The following is a 16,396-nucleotide window of genomic DNA, read 5'->3' on the forward strand; positions in this document are numbered from 1 at the left end:
ATGAGGCAGCACCGTTTCTTGCTGAGCTCCTCGTGTAGCACAAATAACAAGTTTCTTTGAAACTATAGGATTAAGAAGTCATGCTTCTTTTTTTTTTTTTTAAAGTATATTTATTTTGAAAGTCATTGTTACAGGGAGAAAGAGGGAGAGAGTGAGACAGAGAGAGAGAGAGTGAGAGAGAGATCTTCCATCTGTTGTTTCATCCCCAGATGGCCTCAATGTCCAGGGGTGGGCCAGACCAAATCCAGGAGCCAGGAGCTTCATCTGGGTCTCCCACATGGGTGGCAGGGGCCCAAATTCTTAGGCAATGTTCTGCTGCTTTTCCAAGGCCATTAACAGGGAACTGGATCAGAAATGGAGCAGCTAGGACAAGAACCGGCACCCACATGGGATGTTGGCATTGCAGGTCCCTTGGCGTGTCTCCTTTATTTTTTAAAATGTATTTATTTGAGAGGTAGAGTTACAGACAGAGAGAGGGAGAGACAGAGAGAAAGGTCTTCATCTGCTGGTTCATTCCCCAAATGGCTGCAACAGCTGGAACTAAGCCAATCCGAAGTCAGGAACTGAGCCAGGAGCTTCCTTCAGGTTTCTCACACGGATGCAGCGGCCCAGGCATGTGGTCCATCTTCCACTGCTTTCCTAGGCCATAAGCAGAGAGCTGTATCAGAAGAGGAGTAGCTGAGACTCGAATCCGTGCCCATATGAGATGTCAGCGAGGGATGGAAGCTTAGCCTACTATGCCATAAAACAGGCCTGGCATGACTTCTTAATCATAAATTTTGCCCAAAGACTGAGAGCTAAAATAATAACTTTTATTTGATAATCAAAAACATTTGATAGTCAAATAAATATTAAAAAAATGACTGATTTTGACATAATATCTATGTTTTTAAAGGAAAAAGTACATTTCATAAGTCGTGTTGGGCAGCTTCAAAGACTATACCTTCTGGACTTCATGGCATTCCCAATATTTCTGTGCCCTTAGGGGAAACTTTGTAGAAAAGCTTAAGAGTAACAAAAGAAACTTCTTAAAATCCAGGAGCTCGGCTGGCGCTGCGGCTCAATAGGCTAATCCTCCACCTGCGGCGCTGGCACCCCGGGTTCTAGTCCCAGTTGGGGCGCCGGATTCTGTCCCAGTTGGGGCGCCGGATTCTGTCCCAGCTGCTCCTCTTCCAGTCCAGCTCTCTGCTGTGGCCCGGGAAGGCAGTGGAGGATGGCCCAAGTGCTTGGGCCCTGTACCCACATGGGAGACCAGGAGAAGCACCTGGCTCCTGGCTTAGGATTAGCGCGGTGCGCTGGCCGCAGCAGCCATTGGGGAGTGAACCAATGAAAAAGGAAGAACCTTTCTCTCTGTCTCTCTCTCTCACTGTCCACTCTGCCTGTCAAAAAAAAAAAAAAAAGTAATTAAAGGATTCTGCCTTTAAAAAAAAAAGTTAAAAAAAATCCAGGAGCTCTAACTCTTCCTGTAATTCTGCCTTTCAAATAAACAAATAAATCATTCTTCTAAAAAATTCAGTTAGAACATATCCTCCCCTTCCTCCCCATTTTAGCTTCCACCTTCTGTGTTTCTACTGTGAGCCAGACACTATCATAGGTGCCTTTAATCCTGTCAAGAATCTTGAAAAATAATTATTAATGCCATGAAGGTGAAGTTCAGAAAAGTGAAGTAATTGACCAAGACCACACAGCAATCAAGTGAATGGCTCCAAAGACTGTTCTAATCAGTAGATCAATATTTCCCAAAATATATTCTGTAAACAAAATGTTACTAGAATTGTAGTAGAATTATAATATAGGAGAAAAACAATTTCCAAAGTCAAATAACTCTAGAATCTTTGATCTCAAATATCTGCAACTCAATGGGAACACAGGTACTTTCCCATACTAACAGTTGGAGAATAAATGGTATAGCAACTTTAGAAGACAATGATGAGAGCTACCTATTAAAATTCATAGTGTACAGTCTTTGAGAAATGCAATTTCAATTATTTGTGTCTACCCTAGAGAAACATTCATGTTTATAAAAGAGGCATACAGTAATGTCCATTGTAGCAGTGTTTATGAAAATGGAACTTAGAAGCAATTTAAATACCCATTAGAAGTAAAATTAATACATACCATGTGGTAAAGTCCATCATAGAAGTACTTTTAATAAAAACTAGAAGTAACTGCTGGTGCAGTGGTACAGGGGGTCAAAGCCCCGGCCAGCAGAGCTGGCATCCCAAATTGGGCCGGTTCAAGTCCCGGCTGCACCACTTCAAATCCAGCTCCTTGCTGATATGCCTGGGAAAGCAGCAGATGATGGCCCAAGTCCTTGGACCCTTGCACCCACATAGGAGACCTGGAAGAAACTCCTGGCTCCTGGCTTCAGATCGACTCAGCTCCAGCTGTTGCGGCCATTTGGGGAGTGAACCAGCGAATGGAAGGCTTCTCTTTTCCTACCTCACTCTGTAGAATTCTTTCAAATAAATAAAATAAATCTTAAAAATAAATAAGTAACCTAAATAGCCATTAAGAGTAAAATTACTCTTGGATAAATTATGGCATATGTGTACACAAAAGGTTATATAGTAATAAAACAAATGAAGTAAGAATTCTGGTTGCCATTCATTTCTTCTCCACCCCAGAGATATTCTATGCCTTTCTTTGCCCTTCACTGTTCCCTGAAGATTGAACCTTGTAAACTACCTCACCTGGCCCCCTTGGCAAACTGGCTTTCCCTGTTATTTAGCCAAGTGTAAGTGCAAGTAGAAGATAGGAGAGAGACTCTGTCTCAGGTAACACTACATCTTTCCCTCTTTCCTTCAAGCTAAGACTTTTAGCAGTCTCTCTTGTTGCCAGTCTCTAAATGGTTCACTCATCCATTTTAGCTCCCTCAAACCTGCCCATCCGTCTATGGAAGATCCTTCACTAAAGTCTTTGAATCATTTGAATTACATTGTATTTCCTGCCTAAACCCTGTGTGCATGTATGTGTATGTGTGTGTGTAATTAATATGAAATCCAAGATATATTGCTAAGTATAAAAAATTAGCAGCACAATTAGATATGAGCCAACAAAAAATTCTAATTGTATAAGTATTCCTAAGTGCATAAATGCATTTATAAGTGTATATTTGGAAAGATCTTTTCCAATACAGTAATAGGGTTTGGAATGATTCACATCTCTCAGCGCATAGGATAGGGTTGGCATTCGGGAGAGATTTTATCCTAAATTTTTTAAAGATTTATTTACTTATTTGAAAGGCAGAGTTACAGAGAGGCAGAGGCAGAGAGAGAGGGAGAGAGGTGTCTTCCATCTGCTGGTTCACTCCCCAAATGGTGGCAATGGCCAGAGCTGGGCCAATCCAAAGCCAGGAGCCAGGAGCTTCTTCCAGTTCTCCCACTTCAGTGTAGGGGCCTGAGCACTTAGGCCATCTTTCACTGATTTCCAAAGCCACAGAAGAGAGCTGGATGAGAAGTGGAGCAGCTGGGACTCAAACCGGCAGCGCCCTTTAAGGATGCTGGCACTGCAGGAGGCAGCTTTACCTGCTACACCACAGCACTGGCCCCACAATACCATAATTTTTAAAAAAATGAGCACATTCATGGCCTCAAGGAGGGAGAAGGAAATACGTTCAATCCTCCTGTGTTCCCACTGCACTTGTCTAAGGTTCCTCTGCCGGCCCCATCAGTGTCCCCTCCCTGGGGTGAGTCTGTTCTCCCAGGAACCCGCTGCACTTGCTTTATGTGTACTTTATTTAAACAAGAGATGGGAAGGAGGAAGGAACTGAAAGCTGGGGGAAATAGGGTTAGTTTGAACCAAGCTTCTCCTAGCTCTGCATGGAGGCTAGGTGGGCTCTGTCATGTCAAGGTTAAGTGGGGTGCACAGAGGAGGGAGAGGTAAGCCACTGGAAAGGGTGAGAGCTTGCTGCATCCCACCTCAGAGGAAGAAAATGAGGGGTGGAGGGTGTGTGGCAGTGGTGTCTGGAGAACACTAAGGATCTCTGGTGTCCCCTTGCCATCTGCATACCTGTTGCCTCCGCAGTCAATACACTAGTTGTTTAAAAAACAAAAACAAAAACAAAACAACATTCATGACCTATTTGTATAACTTTCAAAATGTATTTCTTTTTTCTAAGTATCATACATTATGCAGAAAGAAAAATCTGCTCCACTTGTTCAATTCATTATTTGTCAGATATATTTAACTACTTAATCATTCTCCCTGGAATCTCTGTTATCATCTCACACAGTCTAGAAAGCACTATGCCTGGCCATCTGGCCCTCAGATTTTCTGTGTGGATTTTGCTTCCTTAGATCTTCTACATCTGTCAGACCATTCATACATATATCTTCATTCTTATTATTGTTCTATATTGAGTCTTTCTGGTCATTAGTGGGCCCTTTTATGGAAAGAGACATTCTACCAGGGCATCACCAAGAATCCATTCCTATTTTAAGTAAGCATTGCCTACTCAAGCTCCTAAACCTACACTGTCCAATATGGTAGCTACTAACCCTCTGTGTCTCTTGAGATCTTGAAGTGTGACAAACTAAGGTGTACTCTAAGTACAAACAGATGTTATATTTCAAAGATCAAGTTATAAAAAACAAGAGTATATGGCATCAGTAATCACCCTAGGGTGATAAACAAGAGTGTCAATTTGTTAAGTCAACAACAGGAGTCACTGTGCACTTACTCCTCATGTAGGATCTCTGTTCTTAATGTGTTGTTCAATGTGAATTAATACTATAACTAGTACTCAAACAGTATTTTATACTTTATGTTCTGTGTGGGTGCAAACTGATGAAATCTATACTTAATATACACTAAATGGACCTTCTGTATATAAAGAGAATTGAAAATGAATCTTGATGTGAATGGAAGGGGAGAGGGAGTGGGAAAGGGGGAGGGTTGCGGGTGGGAGGGAAGTGGGGGGGAGCCATTGTAATCCATTTGCTGTACTTTGGAAATTTATATTCATTAAATGAAAGTTAAAAAAAAAAAAAAAAGAAGGAGGTACCTTTCTCTGAAGGGAGGAGAGAACTTCCACTTTGACTATGACCCTGTCGGAATAAGATCAAAGTCGGCGAACTCAAAAGGCTTTTTTTTTTTTTTTTTTTTTTGACGGGCAGAGTGGACAGTGAGAGAGAGAGACAGAGAGAAAGGTCTTCCTTTTTGCCATTGGTTCACCCTCCAATGGCCACCGCAGCCGGTGCGCTGCAGCCGGCGCACCATGCTGATCTAAAGGCAGGAACCAGGTGCTTCTCCTTGGTCTCCCATGGGGTGCAGGGCCCAAGCACTTGGGCCATCCTCCACTGAACTCCCTGGCCACAGCAGAGAGCTGGCCTGGAAGAGGGACAACCTGGACAGAATCCGGCGCCCCGACCAGGACTAGAACCCGGTGTGCTGGCGCCGCAAGGCGGAGGATTAGCCTAGTGAGCCGCGGCGCCGGCCTCAAAAGGCTTCCATAGCCTTGGCAACTCATGACTAGAGCCTAGGGAGATTACTGACACCATAAACAAGAGTGTCAAATTGTTAAGTCAACAACAGGAGTCACTGTGTACTTCCTTATCATGTGGGATCTGTCCTTAATGTGTTGTCCAATGTGAATTAATGCTATAACTAGTACTGAAACAGTATTTTACACTTTGTGTTTCTGTGTGGGTGCAAAGTGATGAAATCTTTACTTAATATATACTAAATAGATCTTCTGTATATAAAGATAATTAAAAATTAATCTTGATGTGAATGGAATGGGATAGGGAGCGGGTGATGGGAGGGGTTCAAGGAGGAGGGAAATTATGGGGAGGGGGAAGCCATTGTAATCCATAAACTGTACTTTGGAAATTTATATTTACTAAAGAAAAAGAAAAAGAAAAAAAAACAAGAGTATAAAATATTTCATTAAGTATTTTTATATTAGTTATATGTCACAATGACAAATTTTTAAAAATATTTATTTATTTGAAAGGCAGAGTTATAGAGAGAGGGAGAGACAGAGAGACAGGGAGATCTTCCATCTGCTGGTTACTCCTCGAGAGGCCCCAGTGGCCAGGGCTGAGCTAGGGCAAAGCCAGGGGCCAGGAGTTTCATCCGGGTCTCCCACATCGGTGGTTGGGGCCCAAGGACTTGGGCCGTCCTCTGCTGCTTTTCTCAGGCCATTAGCAGGGAGCTGGTTTGGAAGCCATGCAGCCAGTACATGAATCGGCACCCATATGGGATGCTGGTGCTGCAGGCTGCAGATTTTCCTGCCATGCCATAAGGCCAGCCCCACAATGAAAATATTCTGACTATAATGAGCTAGTTAAAGTGCATTAGAAAAATCAATTTCACCTGCATTTTTTTTACTCTTTAATGTGGTTATGAGAAATTCTAAATGACAAATGTAGGTCAGGTTATATTTCTATTGGATAGTGCTGTCTTTGAGAATGCTCATATTTCTACTTTGAGATGAATAATGTCTTTGCAGAGGGCAGTCAGCTAGACCTGTAGCATAATTTTGGCAGATCCACACAGCAAGCACCTCTAACAGGCAATTCTTATACACAAAGGTGAAATCACCCAATACAATAAGAATCATTTTTACCATCCTTGACATCAACCTCCGGAATCCAGAAAATCAAGTGGAACATCTTGAGCTAAGGATAAATATTTACTCTGATGCTAACCAAGAACAAAGAAAAAATAATTTGCTGACTGAGTTGGCTCTCTAGTAATCAGTGCTCAGTGAGAAATAAGAAATACTTCCGGCTCTCAGGAGCTCATAATCTAGTAAGGAAGAGATGTATAAGAAAATAGCCAATTATAGGATAGTGCCAAAAATGTCATTATAAGCACACAGATAGGAGACTGTGAGAAAGCAAAAGAGGACCAGAAAAGTCAAAGCAAGACAGACCAAAATAATAGCTAGTTGAGTTTGGAAGGACTGAACAGAAATGAGCTGGCCAGAATCAGGGTGGAATTCTACAAAGACGGAGAAGTATGTGCATGTACCTGGAGGGGAGAGACAATGGTGCTGGAATGATCTGTATGACTTCTGCTGGCAATTCAAGAATGTGGTGTGAGACAAGGAAGCTAGAGGCCAGACCAGGCAATGCATGACTGATTATGCTAGAATTTAGATTTTCTTTTGAAGGAAAATAAGGAACCACTGAATACTATTAAGCCAAAGAAATAATTTAAACAACTATGCTTTCAAAAGAGAACACTGATGTGGGAAGCAACTTGAGGCAGAGGGATCACTGAAGAACACGTAGTACTCTAGGGGGATATGAACGAAGATGATATGAACTAGGGTTACGGCAGTAAGGATGGAGGTCCAAAGGTCAAAATTTGGTGCCCAGTAGGACACTGGGAATGAGGGATCAATAACAGAGAGTAGAAGAGTACAAGAAACAAATATACTGTGCGCCCCTGCTTGCCAGGAACTCTATCTCCTCCTTTGAGAAACCCCCAAAGCAAACTATTCTAGAATCAAGTCAGAGACTGAAGCAAAATTTAAATTTTAGGAAAGATCATTTCTATAGCTTTTGACAATTCTACTAAATTTACTGTCACAGAAGTAAAAGTTCTGTTAGTAGTTATTGGTCAGTTATATTTTTCATAGCATTTGTTTGAATAAATTGTAACAATTTTTCAATGTATTTTTTCAAATTCAGGACAACATGGTATTTTATCATTTCCAATATATGCAAATCCTTCATATGGTTTCCCTAATTTTTAAATACTGAATCAATCATGTCTCTCCCAGCCAACATAAATTAATTCAATCAAAAGCATATAATGATTTAGGGCCATTTTTAAAACCTACCAGCTTCACAGAAACTTTACATTCAGTAATTAAAATAGCATATGAAAAGGAAATATATAAATAATGTCATGTCATAGAAATCCAACATACTGTACGGACTGGCATTGGTACTGGCTGATACAAAGAAAATTAATCATCCCAATATCTGTAATTCAATAAAGTCAGTAATATGAAACTTTAGGATACACACAACAAAAATACATAAAAAGAGTAAATAAACTCATTTCATTTTTCAAGTTAGTCACTTGGCTGGGGTCCATCTGTTTAGAAAAGGTAAGTGCAATTTAGACAAATTTTATTTAAATTAATAGTAAGCATTATGCCAAAGCATCTGAATGCAATATTCTACCCAAAGATGAAACTTTGAAAGTCCATGGCTTTCAATGGTATTGACTTGCCAACAAAACCCATTTGCAAATACTTACATTAACACAAACATTTATTAAACATCTACTGTCTTCAAGGTAAATGAGTAGACTCTGAGGGCACAGAGAGACAACATTAGTGTCCATTTCACTGATTCTGAACCAGAGGTGATTTTGTTCCTCCAAGAATATCCAGCAACGTCTGGGGGCATTTGGGTGCTGTGACTATGGCAGGGGATTGGTAGCAGAATTAATGAGGGGACATTAAGGATGTTCCTAAACATCCTACAGTGCACAAGCTGACTCCCAGTAACAAATTATCTGACCCTCAATATCATTAGTCCTAAGGATGAAAAATGCAGAACATGAAGTATGCCTTCTTTTTAAAATGCTTTGCCTTCAATTTTGTCCTCTGTAAATTGCAGAAAATAATTCCCACCTTATAAGAGAATGTATGTACAGTCCATAATGCCCTTAAAGAAGGTGTTTGTATTCCTGTTATACTTTTTAAGTTGATGCTCAAAAAAAATAAATAAATAAATAAATGAGTTGCCCAAGAATACACAACTGGAAGTGTTGGATCAATGATTTTAAACCTGTCTTAAAAGTCTTATTACTTCCACCAGAAAATTGAGAAACACACCCTTAGCTAGGAGTATTGTCATGTATCTATCTATCTATCTATCCATCTATCTATATAGATAGATAGATACACACTGTGATGAAATTTCTTGTCTTCGGCAAGATTCTCACTCTGCATTTTTTCTTCAGTTCTAAGAGAATGAAGAGCCCCAAGTGATGTTACTCCTAAAGAAGTTGCTTTAACCTTCACTTCTTCAGTTAACTCACCTTTACTTCAAATCACATCTGGTTGTTATAGTTGTAGTAGCCACAGGGAAGAAGAACAATTCAGGTACCAAAGCCTCTATATTATTATTTGGGAAAAATAGAAAGTGTTACCTTGCCTGTATCACCTGGAAATCTGGACCCCATCAGTAAAACATAATTTGTTAATAGCCTTCTCACTGGACTTTGTTTTATCATCTCTGATTTGTGTTCTTGATTATATTCTTCTCCTGTAGAGCAAGACAAAAATACCACTTCAAAAAATCAGTATTAAGGTCAGTGTTTTTGTGTGGCAGGATAAGCCACCACTCAAGATGCCAACATCCCATATGGGTGCTGGTTCCAATCCCAGCTGCTCTACTTCTGATCCAACTCCTTGTTAACTGAAAAAGCAGCAGAGGATCGTCCAAGTGCTTGGGCCCCTACCATCTATTTGGGAAACTGGGAGAATCTCCTGGTTCCTGGCTTTGGCATGGCCTGGTTCCAGGCCCTTGCAGCCATCTGGGGAGTGAACCAGCAAATGAAAGATCTCTCTCACTGTCTCCCCCTCTCTTCATAACTCTTTTAAATAAATAAATAAATCTAAAAAAGATCAGTATTGTTCCCATAAAATAGTCATCTTCTGAAAGTCAATGAAAATTAATAAGAATAATTCCTTTGTAATGTTAATTGGAGGAAGAGTGAGAAATTCTTTAATAATTCCATTTCCAAATCCAGAGACATTAAGAAGTAGCATGTTCCCAGTAGGATTCCACTATTACACATATATGTGGGTACATTAAAAATAACTTTGTATCCTGAGGTTATATCATGTCAATACAACCTGACTTCTCTAAGGTAGATGGAGAGGTTATTATTATTCTCATTATACAAATAAGAAAAGTGACTGTTGCAAGTAAAAAATTTGCCCAAAATTCTATTCCACACTTAGTAAAAGGGAAGAGCAAAGCCTTAAACAGATTTCTTCTTGGCATGGCTTTGAATGAAAGAAACTGAAGAAATGTTTGTGGTACCTATTTTTTCCCTTAATATTCTGTTGTGTAAGGTTTGCCTATATAGGACCCTCAAGTTGCATGGATATTGAAAAAGCCAATATAGTGATATAATTAATTTTATTCTATTATACCCTTCTTCATAATAAAGGAGAACCCCTTCCCCCTCGCTGAAGACATATTACAAATAAAATGCTGACTGATTTACAGTTATAATCAATGAGAATACTTAGAGGCATGGGCATCCAATGAAGTTTCAGCAAACTCAGCCTAGAACTGCATTTTTTAAAATATTTATTTAATTTGAGGGACAGAGAGATCTCCTATCTGCTGGTTCACTCCCCAAAGGGCTGCAATAGCAAGGGTTGGGCCGGGCCAAAGCCAGGAGCTGGGCACCCAAACCAGGTTCTCCATGTGGATTATAAGGACCAAATACTTGAATCATTTTATGTTGCTTCCCAGGGTGCACACTGACAAGAAGTTAAAATGGGAAAAAGAGCTAGGATGCAAACCCAGGCACTCTGATATGAGATGTCTTAAGTGGCATCTCAACCAAATGCTTGCCCCATAACTGCATTTAGATTAAGGAATCATTTGAATTTTATGACACGAAGAAACAGCCGCAAGATTTACCACTTGTTGCCTACAGAAATTTTAACAGTAACATTTCTTAGACAGATATCACTAAACGACTATAGAAAAATGAAGAATGTCTAAAAATACTCAGTTCTGAAGGACTTATCAAAAAGATTTTCAGTGAAAACTTCTTTAAACTCTTGAGGTATTTGAGACATTTTAGTCAACAATGAAAATGTTATCAAAATATCATTCACAATTTAACTAATTAAGAGTTTTATTTTATATACTAAAGATATTTTTGTTAAAGTATGCATTTGTATTTTATTTTCTATTTTCATGGTAATGTTTATATGTTAAAGTTATTAGGCTGGCGCCGCAGCTCAGTAGGCTAATCCTCCGCCTGTGGCGCCAGCACCCCGGGTTCTAGTCCCGGTTGGGGTGCCGGATTCTGTCCTGGTTGCTCCTCTTCCAGTCCAGCTCTCCACTGTGGCCTGGGAGTGCAGTGGAGGATGGCCCAAGTGCTTGGGCGCCGCACCCCATGGGAGACCAGGAGGAAGCACCTGGCTCCTGGCTTCGGATCAGCACAATGCGAAGGCCACAACGCGCAGGCCATAGCAGCTACTTGGGGGGTGAACCAATGGAAAAAGGAAGACCTTTCTCTCTGTCTCTCTCACTGTCTAACTCTGCCTATCAAAAAAAAAAAAAAGTTATGAAATGGACTTGGATTGGTGAAGTTCCCAGTTATAACCTTATATTTACTGGAAATGAGAATTTGATTTATGAGATAGCTTTTTAACTATCTAAGAATCAATTAGGGCATAAGTCAGAGGTCATCTTCTCTAGTGTCGCCAAACATCTGTCTTTGAGTTAGTCTCAACAGATTTCTTTGAGATATGAGATGGTTTGTTTTTACTTTTCTAAAACAAACTCCCAGGAGCTCATTGATAAGATAAGGGGCATTATGGAATATGGATATAACTGTTAATCAAAATATACTACTCTTGTGTAGTATTTAAGTTATTTATGAATTTAAGTTTATTTCAGGCTTCAGTGGAGAGTTCAGATATTTAACTTTGTCATTGTCTCAAGAACAAATCTAAGCAACACACTAATGCTTAAATGTGAGCATGGTGTTTCCCTGCCAGTGGATAGAAGGTTTGGAAAGTGCTTCCTTCTCCAGTAAGCATCATTTTATGCTAACAATGCCATTATAAAACTTCTTTGAGGCTTTAGCTTAATTCTGGAAGTGTCATGCAACTATTCTATATTAAAATGACACTGGATAGTTATTCCTTCAATATTCAAAGGCCATTTTACTTATAGGTCTCCAAACTGCATAATCAATATTATTGAGTCATGAGCATCAATGGATTCATCTACAATATTCTTATTCCTTAATGCCTGAGGCCACACTAATAAAATTGGAAAAAAATATGCCTTGTGGGGGGAGTGATGGTTACAGGAGTGGGAGTAAGGGGTAAGAGGGCAACATACAGACATTTATCTCCACTGATAAGCACTGAATATAATCTCACATCTTTTCTTATCCAGAAGACTCACCTTCAACCTTTCCCTTTTTTATTTAACTTAAAGATTAAGTATTAAACTTAAATTATTACTTTGTCCATGGTCAAAATTAACAATAAGAAATAATGAATCACTTTCCGCTTGTGTCATAAATCCAAGTCCAGTGTAACATTTTCTGTTCTGATTACAAATTTTGCAATAGAAAGTAGGAGAGGCAGAAGGGGCACAGCTTGAGATTTCAGTCTGCAGGTTGAGCTTCCAGCAGGGGAGATAGAACAAACTTTGGACTTTGAAATAAGTCCAACCTGTAAATCACCATGGAAAAATAAATTTGAAAGTTAACAATTAAAATGATTTAGGGCAAGCCTGAGGAAAAGCTGTGAAGTTACAAACGTGAAGATTTGTATTCAGTTCACATACCTCCTGCCTCCTGATGTATCGTGCTCATGCTCCTGCAAAGGATGTATATTTCCTGTCACCACTGGTTGTTTGTAGACCTTATACCACTCCTGCTAGCACCAATTTTCCTGAGCCACGTTTCCTCTCTATTTTCTGTTATTACAACACACATTTTAACAAAGGCTTTGAATACTGAAATTCAATCTGCAACAGTGACCTTGGTCCTATTATTTTCAATTTGTCAGAAAGAGGGAAAGAATCCCAAAAGTATAGGAAGTAGCAACAGAGAGTTGTCTTTGGCAATACTCTCCCAGACTAGGTGGCCACCTACTTAATTTCTTGAAAGCAGGAAAAAGTAGGTAGAATATGGAATAAATTCTCATACAATTTTTGTAATGATTTTTCTTAGTGGGAAAACAGTATTAACCCTGAATGATCTCTATTGCTGATATAAACTGTATCCTATAGGGTTAAGAAACAGAGAACTATCTTAAACTTGGAGCTTATCCTACAGAGCAGCAAATTGCCTTGTTGGGACTCTCAGATAAAACTGGCCAAAACCAGCCAGAACCATGGTATGGTAAATGGCACACAGGCCACTGAACACTGGATGAACTGCTGAAACTTGTGCTAAAATCCCTCCCCTATCACCTGCTGGATATGATAAAGCCATCATTTTTAACATGCAATGCATGAAGAGGCATGTAGCTAAACCACACTTGGCATAGAAGAACCAAGAACACATCTGTTTTAGTCAGTCAGTGAACTCCCATGTTCCATCTCCATCTCTTGCTTCCTTCCCAATAAATACCTTGCTCAAGCCACCCTGGGAGTCAGATTTGATCATTACTCCTGACTCCTTGCTTAGCCACCTTGTGACAAACTTTTTCTTCTCAAAGGACACTGATCCCAGTGTTTGGCTTTCTCATGTGTGGGCAAAAGGACTCATCATGGTTCTGTACTCATCATGGTTCTGTAACAGATACACAACAATCCTGTGTAATCAAACAAGTATAGCTGTCTGGATTTCATTTTGCCCATGCTAGCCTAGTGAGTTTCATGACTAACTTGTTCATTTTATTTGCTAGATTACATGATTTAGAAAAACAGGGCAACAGCTTTGACAGAGGGATTTTAGGTACTCCTGTTCTCTTGGAGCTCAACTGTTGCAAATCACTGAATATCTGAGAATCTCAGCTTGTTTTTCATAAAAAGGAAATGAAAAAAATCTCACTCCATTATTGTTCTAGAAATCAAATGAAAATCAAAAATGTAAGAGTTTTTTGCAAAACATGAAATTCTACATTGGTAAATCATGTTATCCTGTTTACGTCCCCAAAGCAGGTTAAATTTGCATTAATTCACCTACTTACTCTTAAGAACAACTTCATTTGTAAAATAAATGACCAGGCCCAAGATAAGGGCATGGCTAGAATAAAGATACTGTCTTCAAAAGGAAATAGACCTGGAGATCTTATAAGTGAGACCTTGTAAGGGATCAAGTGGTGTGACTGCCCTCACCTTTATACTTTCAAGAAGAAGCAGTCGACCTGTATGGACAGTGATCTACTTAGGTCCAATCAGTTGATCTCATTTGCAGAATGTCATCAGATTTCTAGTATCTAACAGGTGGATGAATTCAATGTTGCTGAGGTGAACAGGTGTTTCACAGTTGGGAGCTGCCATAGAGCCAAAATGCAAAAGTGAACCATGATTTCTGAAATGAGCTCTGGTAATTCTAAACCTGAAAAACATTCTTCCATAGGGAAATTTCTCAATGGATGTACAGGGTAGTTGGCAAATACCAGATTGAACATAAGGGAGAATTTTGTTTCATTGTAACCACTGGAAGGTAGAGCCTAGAATTCTATGTCTATAATGCAATCACATCACAGAATTTGCAATTTGATCTGCAGTTTAATATCCTGCACAGTGTTAACGAAATTATGTCTGTAAGTAACCCCAAGCCAGGTGAATAAAGATGCTGTGCTATTTTTTTTTAACTATTTCTGCCTGTCATCAGAAGCCAAATATTTCAGACAATCCATGAGCCCACTTCACTCCTCCAATGGTGAGAAGTGATAAAGCTATCAAGGATAACATTTTTTAGCATAATATTTGTTTAAATACCCAGTTCCTTATCACACCGTGGAACAAAGGTTTCATTGCATCATGTATTTGGGGAAATGATCAATTCCTTAATGAAGAAGAATCCTGCTTGTCCACTGTCACAGCGTTAGCAGTTTTCCAAACTTGTCTCATGAAACTTTGGATAGTGCAATTGATTTGTCTAGTTTGACAGGTTTTAGATTATGTAAATAGAGTCTTTCAGGCTGTTGGGGTCTGTGATAAGCAGGAAAAGGGCTCCTCTAGATTGTTTCCACAGCACAGGAGGTCGTGTTAGGCAAGCAGTTACTTTAGCTCTTCTGGAATCACACACATCTGAGACGCCCCGCGCCAAAGTATAAATGTTGAGTCCTTATTAGGTACACACTCACTGACTGACTGCCTAATATTTCCCGGAAGTTAATTTACAGGCTTTTGTAAAACCTTCCAGAGTTATACCAAAGTTAACTAAGCGAAAGTTTCCTTCTGTAAGAGGTGGGAGGAGAAAACAGAAACTTTAAAACTAAGATGATGGAAGGCTAGCTTCAGCAGAATTCTTATTTAAAAATATTTCCTCACATTTCCTTCGTAAATCTTAACAAATGTTTTTTAAGAGAGGCATGCTTCATTCGCACCTAATAAGTCACTTCTTTCTTGAAGTAATTAAGTAGATAAGTTCTGGAGAATTCTTTTCTGCTTTCTTACTAAATATACAAATGATTTAACTACCTCTTGCTTCCGGCGGCAAGCAGAACCCCGCCCCTGCGATGCTGCCTATATTTGCTTACTGTCCCGCCTCTTTCTTCTGGACGTCAGCCAATCCTGTCTTCATTAATGTGCGGCATAGCTATCGCGAGACTCCAACTGTACTTGCGCAAAAGAGGCTCTAGAAGCCGAGAAGGGAGGAAAGGGGCGGGGCGCCCGACGTGCGCGTTCACCTTGACCTCACGCTCCTGCGCGCGCCCGGCAGCTAAGCGCTGTGGCTTCTGGGCCCCCGGAGGCCACAACACAACACACAACGCGCGTGCCCACATAGGGCGGATGCTCCGTGCGTAGCGAATGAATGCCTGGACTCTGAGGGAGCATTAGCGGGTTCCGGACCCGGTGCACACCCACTCAAGTATTTGGAGAAGCAGCTTGGGTGAGCGCTTGGGTGATGGAGGGTCAGAGGTCAGAGGTCGGGGGAGGAAGACGTCTCCGGCCTCTCCGGGCCCCGGAGGGAGGACGGGGGCTGTCCTGGAGCCGGGGAAGCTTTTGGATGGAGAGGAAGCCGCTGCGCGAGTCTCCTGGCGTCCCCGTCCCCGGCTCGCGGGCCTCGGGCCTCCGCGGCTTTCCTAAAAGCGGGGGCGGTGGGGAGGGAGGTTCTGCTGCTCCGGATAGACTGGGGCCTGCGGTGTGTTGTGCGGGAGCCCCGCTGCAGTGTCCATGGTCGCGCCCCTCGGCCTCGCCGGGGTCTGCCCGGCCTGCTGGGAGCGGTCGGCCGCTGACAGCGCGGCTCCGACTCTCGCATCCGCTTTTGCATCTTAGGGGAGATAACCGAGCGGGTATCCCTGGAGTCGAGCAGATAAGCCTCTGAGGCAGAGCTGGGCAGCCGCCTAGCTTTTGGGTGCACCGGATTGCACATAGTGAAAGGCGAGGCTTGTAAGTTACTCCCACTGGAAAGTTCTCGTGGAAATCAGACGGGTGACACTGGCTTCCAGAACCACCCTGGGCATTGCACGTTTCGACGCCGTGAAAGATGTTGGGTTTATGAACGAAGACGGTTGTCACTGTCTGTCTTAAATGAT

General features: G+C 41.0%; 1 protein-coding gene and 1 long non-coding RNA gene across 2 annotated transcripts in view; one reads left to right on the plus strand and one right to left on the minus strand.

The window, feature by feature from the left end:
- Positions 1-442: 442 nt before the first annotated feature.
- On the minus strand, positions 443-15,512 carry LOC127493127 (uncharacterized). The gene is made up of 4 exons (XR_011388946.1): positions 15,339-15,512; positions 14,025-14,182; positions 9,121-9,236; positions 443-639 (listed from the first exon to the last, which is right to left on the minus strand). It is a non-coding gene; the product is annotated as an uncharacterized LOC127493127 (long non-coding RNA).
- Positions 15,510-16,396, plus strand: part of SHPRH (SNF2 histone linker PHD RING helicase) — a 98,095-nt gene continuing 97,208 nt past the window's right edge. Inside the window, exon 1 of the mRNA XM_070074610.2 lies at positions 15,510-15,750. The gene's annotated coding sequence lies outside the window, so the exon portion shown is untranslated. The remainder of the gene's footprint in view (positions 15,751-16,396) is intronic.

The sequence above is a fragment of the Oryctolagus cuniculus genome, chromosome 5, assembly GCF_051225735.1.
Source record: "Oryctolagus cuniculus isolate XC-2025 breed Fujian yellow rabbit chromosome 5, ASM5122573v1, whole genome shotgun sequence".
Taxonomy (NCBI): domain Eukaryota; kingdom Metazoa; phylum Chordata; class Mammalia; order Lagomorpha; family Leporidae; genus Oryctolagus; species Oryctolagus cuniculus.